Source organism: Triticum dicoccoides, chromosome 5A (assembly GCF_002162155.2).
Source record: "Triticum dicoccoides isolate Atlit2015 ecotype Zavitan chromosome 5A, WEW_v2.0, whole genome shotgun sequence".
NCBI classification, from domain to species: Eukaryota; Viridiplantae; Streptophyta; class Magnoliopsida; order Poales; family Poaceae; genus Triticum; species Triticum dicoccoides.
Window position 1 is genome coordinate 206,539,920 of NC_041388.1, and position 10,932 is coordinate 206,550,851.

At 44.2% G+C, this 10,932-nt stretch overlaps 1 long non-coding RNA gene across 1 annotated transcript in view; it reads left to right on the plus strand.

Annotated features, from left to right (window-relative positions):
- The window catches only part of LOC119300719, a 6,624-nt gene extending 4,895 nt beyond the window's left edge, over positions 1 to 1,729 (plus strand). Inside the window, exon 7 of the long non-coding RNA XR_005146674.1 lies at positions 1,670 to 1,729. This is a non-coding gene — a long non-coding RNA (uncharacterized LOC119300719). The remainder of the gene's footprint in view (positions 1 to 1,669) is intronic.
- The last annotated feature ends 9,203 nt before the right edge of the window (positions 1,730 to 10,932 follow it).

Sequence of the window (10,932 nt, forward strand, 5' to 3'; positions counted from 1 at the left end):
AGGCCCCGCCGGCCGCCGCCGCCACCTCCGTCGCCAGATCCGGCCGGGAGTGGCCGGATCCACCTCTCCCGCGCCTCCCCGCCGCTTCTTCGAGCTCGCCGGAGCCGCCGCCGCCTCGCCGGAGTTCTCGGTTCGCATGCGTGAACAGTAACCCTAGATCTCGGAGGTTGAATTTTCTCTAAGTCCCTGATATTTTCAGTCCAAGTGCTGATGTTCATGGCTCCGTAACTTTGCATCTGTAGCTCCATTCATGCATATAGCATATCAAAATGTTCATCTTAGAGAGTACATCATTTCATTCCATTGCATCATTTTCATTTGAGTTCATCTTGATGCCCGAAATGCTGTTAGAAGAGGGCTACTTGAGATTATTGTCAGATCTGCTACTCCATTTAGGTTTTTGTCATTTTTGCCATGATTAATGTGTGCATGATATGCCCTGATGCTCTACATGTGTTTTGTTAAGGGTTTTATCATCTTTCCAGAGGTGCAACCCATGTATTTTTGTGATGTGTGTGGTGACTTGTGCAAGGTTGCAAAGTGGTGCACTTGCTAATTCTGTTTTCAGGGACTTAGTAATTTCACTGTCCTGGAGCTGTTTATCTCATGATGCCATATGTTCTTATTGTTTTCTAGTGATCCGTGCCTCTTTTGAGGATGATCAGTAAGGATGTTTTGTTAATCTTGTAGTGCTATATCCATCCATATCTTTTTTTGCAATTATGGAGCACCCTAGCTTGAGTCAATCGAGCTCTACTTTTGCTACTTTGTGAATCTGGGCAGATTGTCTACTTGTTTGCAATTTTGCCGATGATGTTGTAGTTGATCCGTGCATGCTATGCTATTGTTCTTGCCATGTCTAGATTGCATTTTGTGCCTTCTTGATATATGTATACTTGTCTTGCCATGACTTGCACCGTAGTGAGTGCATCGAGCTCATAAACATGCCTACTTGAGCTATATTTCAGCATGTGTCAGTTTTTCACTAAGTCTGAAAACTGATTATGTTTTTGCTATGTTCACATGCTTGCAATTGTATTTTCTGGTCCTTTTTGGCTCAAGGTCACTAAGGGACTTTTATTAAGCTCTTTGAGTAGCTCTATGACATGCTTTACTTTGCCATATTCAGATCCTGTAGCATGTAGTTTTGTTGCTCCGAAGAGGGCTACCTGATCTGAAATTGCAGACAAGTGTTAATTTCACTAAGTCTGAGATCTGTTTGTCATATGCATTTTTGCCATGCTTGTTTGAACCTGTTAATGGGTGAATTGGCCGTAGCTCAGTGCTAGACTTTTGTTAAGCATCTTGAATGCATCCCTGCCATGCATTTTGTTGTCATGTTTGGTTGCTGTAGCATGTTCATCTCATTGCATTTAGTTGGCTACTTGCTGTAAATCGCAGACCGGTGTCATTTTTGAATCACTTGCCATTTCCAAACCGTAACTCCGATTCCGGCGTTCTTTATATCGTTTTCAAGCGATTTCATCTCATCTTTCCAGTGGCACACTTGATTTTCCAAGTTGAGGCCAGGTTCATGCATTTACTGTCATATCTTGCATTTTGCATCCCGCATCGCATCCCGCATAGCATATCATCATCGCATCGTCTTGTTTGGGTTCTTGCACGTGGTTGATTGTATCCTTGTTGCTTGTTTGTCTTGTTTGGGTAGAGCCGGGAGACGAGTTCGCTAACGAGGAGCCCGTTGAGTTTGCTTTCGAGGATCCAGTCAACTCTGACAACTGTGCAGGCAAGATGATCATACCCTCGAAATCACTACTATCTTTGCTATGCTAGTTTGCTCGCTCTTTTGCTATGCCTTTGCTACGATGCCTACCACTTACTTTTAAGCCTCCCAAATTTCCATGTCAAACCTCTAACCCACCATTGTCCTAGCAAACCGTTGATTGGCTATGTTACCGCTTTGCTCAGCCCCTCTTATAGCGTTGCTAGTTGCAGGTGAAGATTAAAGGCCGTTCCTTATTGGAATATTTATTTTCTTGTTGGGATATCATTATATTATCTTGTTATCTTAATGCACCTATATACTTGGTAAAGGGTGGAAGGCTTGGCCTCTCGCCTAGTGTTTTGTTCCACTCTTGCCGCCCTAGTTTCCGTCATATCGGTGTTATGTTCCCGGATTTTGCGTTCCTTACGCGGTTGGGTTATAATGGGAACCCCTTGATAGTTTGCCTTGATTAAAGCTTTTATAGGAATGCCCAACCTTGGTTTTACCATTCGCCACCTAGCCTTTTTTTTCCCTTGGGTTACCGGAGCCCAAGGGTCATCTTATTTTAACACCCCCCCCCCCGGGCCAGTGCTCCCTCTGAGTGTTGGTCCGAACTGAGCTGCCTGTGGGGCCCCCTCGGGGTAACTTGAGGGTTGGTTTTACTCGTAGCTAGTCTCATCTGAGTGTGCCCTGAGAAAGAGATATGTGCAGCTCCTATCGGGATTTGTCGGCACATTCGGGCGGTGTTGCTGGTCTTGTTTTAACCTGTCGAAGTGTCTTGAGTAACCGAGATACCGAGTCTGATCGGAACATCTTGGGAGGAGGTCTATTCCTTCGTTGACCGTGAGAGCTTGTCATGGGCTAAGTTGGGACTCCCCTGCAGGGATTGAACTTTCGAAAGCCGTGCCCGTGGTTATGGGCAGATGGGAATTTGTTAATGTCCGGTTGTAGATAACTTGAACCTTAACTTAATTAAAATGAATCAACCGAGTGTGTTACCGTGATGGCCTCTTCTCGGCGGAGTCCGGGAAGTGGACACGGTGTTGGAGTAATGTTTGCGCATGTTGCTCTCTAGTTTCTCGCTCGCGCTTTGCCTCCTCTTCTCGCTCTCTTTTGCGAATAAGTTAGCCACCATACTTGCTAGTCGCTTGCTGCAGCTCCACTCATATTTTACCTTGCCTTACCTATAAGCTTAAATAGGCTTGATTGCGAGGGTGCGAGATTGCTGAGTCCCTGTGGCTCACAGATTACTATTACACCAGATGCATGGCCTGATGATTCCGCTCCAGGAGACGCGTATGAGCTCAAGTGGGAGTTCGACGAAGACTCTCAATGTTACTATGTTTCCTTTCCCGATGATCAGTAGTGGTGCCCAGTTGGGGGTGAACAGGACCGTGTCGCATGTTGGGTTCTCTTTTATTTTGGCGCCGTAGTCGGGCCATGAGTGTTTGGATGATGTAATGTTATTTATGTACTTGATTGACGTGGCGAGTGTAAGCCAACTATGTTATCTCCCCTTTCATTATTATATTACATGGGATGTTGTGAAGATTGCCTGACTTGCGACATATGCCTTCAATGTGATTATGCCTCTAAGTCGTGCCTCGACACATGGGAGATATAGTCGCATCGAGGGTGTTACAGCTGCGGTCTGTTTCTGCAATCAATGCAGTCTTTGATTTTGATTAGTTTCAACCATTTTCCCGCCCCTCAACCATCTGAAATGGTTGACCTCCGAGGTTGATTAGCACCTGTGGCACCTCCAATCAACCGGCACGACCACCACCGAGCCACGGAGTCGATCGGAGTTCCCGGCTCTCGAGCAACACAGAGCTGCTAGAGTTGGCCACACCCATGGCTCCCCTCTGAGCCATGGTCCTATTTCGTTGCACATTAGATTTCTAAGATTCCACACTTGTATCGTATTAGGTTGTTTTTAATCCTTGAATAGACCAGAGTATACAACAATTTTCTTTTTCGTTGCAACGCACGGGCATATGTGCTAGTTGCTTCCTATGACTCCTGATTCCATTTTGAAAGATGATATTAATATAGCTAATAAAGCAAAACAGGAGAAATAAGAGTGCAAATCAGATTGCGGCAAAAGAATTTGACCAACAAATGAAGCCTAATAATAAACCATCTAGTGTTGCTTCTGAAATTAAATTGAAAAGTGCATGTTTACTTGCCACCAAATCTGATATTGATGATCTAGATTTCAGCAAATCTGTTTGCTATGCTTTTGTGTGCAAAGAGGTGTTATTTTCTTTCGAGGATGTACCTTCGTCTTTGCCTCCTACTGTCACTAACATTTTGCAGGAGTTTGCTGACGTCTTTCCACAAGACGTGCCACTGGGATTACCACCTATTCGAGGGATTGAGCATCAAATTGACTTAATTCCCGGTGCATCGCTACACAACCGTGCACCATACCGTACCAATCCAGAGGAGACGAAGGAGATTATGTGTCAAGTACAGGAGCTGCTCGACAAAGGTTATATACGCGAATCTCTTAGTCCTTGTGCTGTTCCTATTATACTAGTGCCTAAAAAGGATGGTACGTCGCGTATGTGTGTTGATTGTAGAGGCATTAATAATATTACTATTTGTTATCATCATCCTATTCCTAGGCTAGATTATATGCTTGATGAATTGAGTGGCTCTATAATATTCTCCAAAGTTGATTTGCATAGTGGATACCATCAAATTCATATGAAATTGGGAGATGAATGGAAAACAACATTTAAAACTAAGCTTGGTTTATATGAGTGGTTAGTCATGCCTTTTGGGTTAACTAATGCACCCAGTACTTTCATGAGACTAATGAATGAAGTTTTACGTGCTTTCATTGGATGATTTGTGGTAGTCTATTTTGATGATATACTGATTTATAGCAAATCTTTGGAAGAACATTTGGAACATTTACGTGCTATTTTTATTGCTCTACATGATGCACGTTTGTTTGGTAACCTTGGTAAGTGCAACTTTTGCACCGACCGAGTATCTTTTCTAGGCTATGTTGTTACTCCACAGGGAATTGAAGTTGATAATGCCAAGATTGAAGTTATTAAGAGTTGGCCGCAACCCAAAACGGTCACACAAGTGAGGAGTTTTCTTGGCCTCGCTGGATTCTATAGGCGTTTTGTGAGAGATTTCAGCACCATTGTCTACTATGCTTAGGGCTACTTGTCACCCCAAACTGATGGACAAACTGAAGTAGTCAATAGAACATTGGCTACTATGCTTAGGGCTATTTTGAAGAATAATAAGAAAATGTGGGAAGAATGCTTGCCTCATATTGAATTTTCTTATAATCGTTCATTGCATCCTACTACTAAGATGTGCCCTTTTGAAATTGTGTATGGTTTCCTACCTCGTGCACCTATTGATTTGTTGCCTCTTCCATCTTCGGAGAAGGTTAATTTTGATGCTAAAGAACGTGCTGAATTGATTTAAAAATGCATGAGTTAACTAAGGAAAACATTGAGCGTATGAATGCTAAATATAAACTTGCTGGAGATAAGGGTAGAAAACATGTTGTGTTTGCACCTGGAGATCTTGTTTGGTTACATTTGCGTAAGGATAGATTTCCTAATTTGCGTAAATCAAAGCTAATTCCATGTGTTGATGGTCCTTTTAAGGTGTTAGAGAAAATAAATGATAATGCACATAAACTTGAGCTGCCCGCAGATTTTGGGGTTAGTCCCACTTTTAACATTGCAGATTTGAAGCCTTATTTGGGTGAGGAAGATGAGCTTCTGTCGAGGACGACTTCATTTCAAGAAGGGGATGATGATGAGGACATCAATACCATTGTTACACCCACAACCCCTGCTGCTATACATATTGGACCAATTACTAGAGCTCACGCACGCTAATTAAATTACGAGGTACTTTTGTTTCTTGGTAACGATTCTAATGTTCATGAGAATATGATGGTGCCTAAATTGGATACATTTGTTTTGCTTACAAATGAAGGGCCTAGCTTGGACAAGAAAGATGAACCTTGGAGCAAGTTCAAGCATGGAGATGATGGCGTGCGCAAGGGGAACAAGAACGGAGTTACAAGTGATGATTCCAGGACTTTGAAGCCACCATAATGAGTGCATGAAGTCTTGGATGAAATATACAAGATGCCACTTCATAAATTTTGTCCAGAGGCTATTCTAGGTGCTGCGTCACCTTATTTTTGGGCTAGGCCCATGTAATTTCGAAATACTTGATTATAGGCTGTTTTTAGAGTCCATATGTGTGGGGAAACAAGAGTTAGGGTTGGTTTCGGACCCCTCCTCCAAGGGCCACGAAATTCTCCCCCTCTCCTCCATATATACAACCCTTAGGGCATCGTTTAGACTTTGGGTTTTGTTTAGATTATAAGTTCGCCATAGCTGCAACTTCGCGTACTTCATTTGTGTTCAACGACCAGACAAAGGAGTCACAGAACCCCACCTTGATCAATAAAGCTTTCCTCTTATATTCGCATTATCCAGATTGCAATCTTAGTTTCTTGCTTGTTCTTCGTTTGCCTGCAGGAAACATACCTTCGTGGTCAGTTTGGTCATGCTCTGGCGTGGTCAATAACCTCTCGGAGTTAGTTTAGCGATTGCTAAGGCGCGATGACCTCGCACGTTCATAGTCGGATCATCAAAGTCGACTTCCTCCAAAACGATAGCCACCATCTCATCGAAAGACGAGACACCTTTGCCTCTATCAGGGGGCTTACAGAGGGTGCATGGGCGAGGAGGCAGGCCCGAAGACGGCCGAGGTTGGGAGAGGAGGAAGCAGAGGAGGGAGGCGTGGCACGTCGGGGTCGGGGGCGAGCGCTGGGACGGGGGCGAGTGCCGGGGTCAGATTCGGGGTCGGGGTTGGGGCTGGGGTCAGGGCCGGGGTCGGGGGTGAGCGCAGGGGCGCGACGAGGGCAGGGCTCCGGCGGCGTGACAGGGGAAGAGCGAGTGGGGATTTGGAGGGAAAAGAGACGGGATGAAGCAGAGAGAGTGAGGATTTTGGGGGTTAAGTGGACGTAGCAGTAGCGCGTTTAGAGAAAACGTGTTATAGCTAAGTTAGCTATAGCGCTTTTGTGTAGACATCGCTACTGCTATTACAGGTAGCTATTGCGGTTTCATATGGAAACCTCTACTACTACCTTGACAAGCTGTAGCTGTTTTTCAGAAAAGCTCTACTACTATAACCAGTACCTATAGCAGTTTTCCTGTTTGTTTTCTTCTATTTTATTTTCCTTTATTTTCTCTCACTTTTCTTTTCCTTTTTTCCGAGAGCAGTGAACGAAGGAAGGTGATACAATGTATATAACTAAGGCGATATATATTGCATCATTTGACGGTTAAGTATGTATACAAAATAGGAACATATATATTACATCATTGGACCCATGCATAATGGCTAAGTGTGTACACAAAATAGGAACATATATGCCTTCAAAAAAATAGGAACATATATATTACATCATTTGACCGATAACATACGGTTCCCCAGCATTGACGTTTTCGTTTTTGAGTGAGCTTCTTTCCCTTCTTGTTCGTTGAAGAATAATTGAGCTCCTCATTGTGACTTTTCCTTTTCCATTGAGTAAAATTTTTCTTAGATAATGTAGTATTGATTCTTCTTTTGACGTATACTTCATCGTCATCGTCATCTTCCCTCATTAGGGTGCCATACTGGTCGTATTCTTCCTTGTTGGTGACTCCATCCATTCCAATGATGTTCCTTTTGCCTCTCCTCACGACAACACGGCTGGGATTGCGTAGGTTGGTTAAGAAGAAGCATTGTGTCACGTGCTTAGCGTGTACCCATGGCTCGTTTTTTGCGATAGCATTCACGGTAGCGCTCTTGGCGTCGGGTATAGTCATGGTAGTGAAATACCGGTTTTCTCTTTCGACATTCTTAGCCCATCTAACACAGAACATCGTCGTGTTGTGCAGTCCAGAGTAGTGAAGCTCCCAGATCTCTTCGACCCTTTCATAAAATCTCTCAGTTGCGCCGTTGTCGCTGCCAGTCATGCAATCCATCGTCACCCCTGAGTTATGATCATCATTGTCCATATCCTTGGCCTCCGTGTAGAGCATGTATCCGTTGATATCGTATGCCTGATAGGTGACGAGGTTGGGCGAGGGGCCATTTGCTAAGGCGTATATGAGCAATCCATCCTTAGAGCCCTCTTCCGGGGGATTAGCAATAATATGTGCTACCTCTTCAGCACTGCATTGGTTTTCCCTTGAAGAGGAAAGGGTGATGCAGCAAAGTAGCGTAAGTATTTCCCTCAGTTTTTGAGAACCAAGGTATCAATCCAGTAGGAGACTACACGCAAGTCCCTCGTACCTACACAAACAAATAAGAACCTCACAACCAACGCGATAAAGGGATTGTCAATCCCTTCACGGTCACTTACGAGAGTGAGATCTGATAGAGATAATAAGATAAATATTTTTAGTATTTTTATGATACAGATAGGAAAATAAGGATTGCAAACTAAAATAGATTAGAAACTTATATGATAAAAGATAGACCCGGGGGCCATAGGTTTCACTAGTGGCTTCTCTCAAGATAGCATAAGTATTACTGTGGGTGAACAAATTACTGTCGAGCAATTGATAGAGAAGTGCATAGTTATGAGAATATCTAGGCATGATCATGTATATAGGCATCACGTCCGCGACAAGTAGACCGAAACGATTCTGCATCTACTATGACTCCACACACCGACCGCTATCCAGCATGCATCTAGAGTATTAAGTTCATAAGAATAGAGTAACACATTAGGCAGGATGACATGATGTAGAGGGATAAACTCAAGCAATATGATATAAACCCATCTTTTTTCCTCGATGGCAACAATACAATACGTGCCTTGCTGCCCCTGCTGTCACCGGGAAAGGACACCGCAAGATTGAACCCAAAGCTAAGCAATTATCCCATTGCAAGAAAGATCAATCTAGTAGGCCAAACCAAACTGATAATTCGAAGAGACTTGCAAAGATAACCAATCATACATAAAAGATTTCAGAGAAGACTCAAATATTGTTCATAGATAAACTTGATCATAAACCCACAATTCATCGGATCTCGACAAACACACCGCAAAAAGAGTTACATCGAATAGATCTCCAAGAAGATCGAGGAGAACATTGTATTGAGATCCAAAGAGAGAGAAGAAGCCATCTAGCTAATAACTATGGACCCGAAGGTCTGTGGTAAACTACTCACACATCATCGAAGAGGCTATGGTGTTGATGTAGAAGCCCTCCGTGATCGATTCTCCCTCCGACGGAGCTTTGAAAAGGCCCCAAGATGGGATCCCTTGGGTACAGAAGGTTGTGGCAGTGGAAATAGGGTTTCGTGGTGCTCCTGGATGTTTTAGGGGTATATGGATATATATAGGAGGAAGAAATAGGTCGGTGGAGCTGCGAGGGGCCCACGAGGGTGGGGGGCGCACCAAGGGGGGCAAGCACGCCTCCCTACCTCGTGGCCGCCTCGTTTCTTTCTTGACGTCTACTCCAAGTCCCCTGGATCATGTTGGTTCCAAAAATAACTCTCCCGAAGCTTTCATTCTGTTTGGATTCCGTTTGATATTCCTTTTCTGCGAAACACTGAAATAGGAAAAAAACAGCAATTTGCACTAGGCCTTGGGTTAGTCGGTTAGTCCCCAAAATAATATAAAAGTGTATAATAAAGCCCATTAAACATCAAAAATAGATAACATAATAGCATGGAACAATAAAAAATTATAGATACGTTGGAGACGTATCAATATGCTCTTTGAACCAATGCAGGAAAGTGGAGTTCTGCTCTCTAGTAACTTCGACGTCCGTCCTGCATACCCCCCGGTCATGATACTTCTTTGCAATAATTTCTTTGTGCAGTGCCACGAAAGGATCTACCTCGTCTAGGTGTCGTAGCACTAGCAAGTTTTCTCTGTCAAAGTCGTTGTGTCGATTTGAGTATGCCACGTGTAGTTCCTTGCGACCGTTGGAGTGACCTTCTCCTTTGAGCCTCCCATCGTTCTTGTTAATGGGCAAACCAACACCAACACTAGGCGACTGGTCTGTGCCATATAGAAAATTCTTGCGGAAAGAGATGCACTGTTGTGTCAGATAGCCCTGGATGATGCTTCCATCAGGACGGGACATGTTACAAACGAATCCTTTGATGATCCCATTCATCCTCTCAAACGACATCATGTTGTGCAGGAATGATGACCCCAGGTCTATTATGTCGTCCATAATATGGACACATAGATGCACCATGACGTCAAAGAACGCGGGCGGGAAGTACATCTCAAGCTCATTCAGTATCACAACGATCTCTTCCTGTAGCCTTCGGAGCTGCTTCACACTGATCGACTTTCGAGAGATGGCGTCTAAAAAGTTGCAGAGACCAATAAGCGTGTCACAAACGTGCTTGTCCATTATCCCTCTAAGGGAAACAGGTAGTATCTGCGTCATCATCACATGACAGTCATGGGACATCATCCCGCTGAACCTTTTCTTGTCCGTGTCTAGATATCTTCTTATCTTGCCACAGTAACCGGAACTAACTTTGACTCCGGTAAGGCACTTAAATAATTGATCGATCTCAGCCTGACTTAAGGTGAAGCAAGAAGGGGGGCAATAATCCTCTTCCTTTACTTTCTTGCCCTTATTCTGCCGCGCCACTGTCTCGGTCTCTGTCTCGTCTATCTTTTTACGGGGCGGCATGTGCAGATCTTGCCTGATATTCAAATCTTGCAAGTCTTTTCTTGCCTTCGGCCCATCCTTGGTCTTATCCGGCATGTTCATCAGTGTCGCGAGAAAGCTCTCAAGGACATTCTTACAGATATGCATTTGACCAAGGCAATGAGGTGTGTCGAGTTTGTGCCAGTACTCCAAGTCCCAAAACATAGACCTCGTCTTCCATAACTTCAGTAGCAGCTCTGGCGCCTTTTTCATCGTCTTTCCCGGCACGGGGCACTGTTCCCAGTTTTTCAACAGCTCATCGATTTCGGCGCTGCTCCGCTTACATGGAGGTCCTCGATGCTCAGCGTGACCATTGAATAGATCTCCACGGTTTCTCCACGGGTTGTCCTGATCGAGCCATCTTTGATGCCCCATGTACACGATTTTCCCTGACCCGCCATCTTTCTTGATGTTAGCTGCTGAGACGTTGTATCATCCATGCACCGTGTGCATCCGCAATATCCATGGCACACCTTG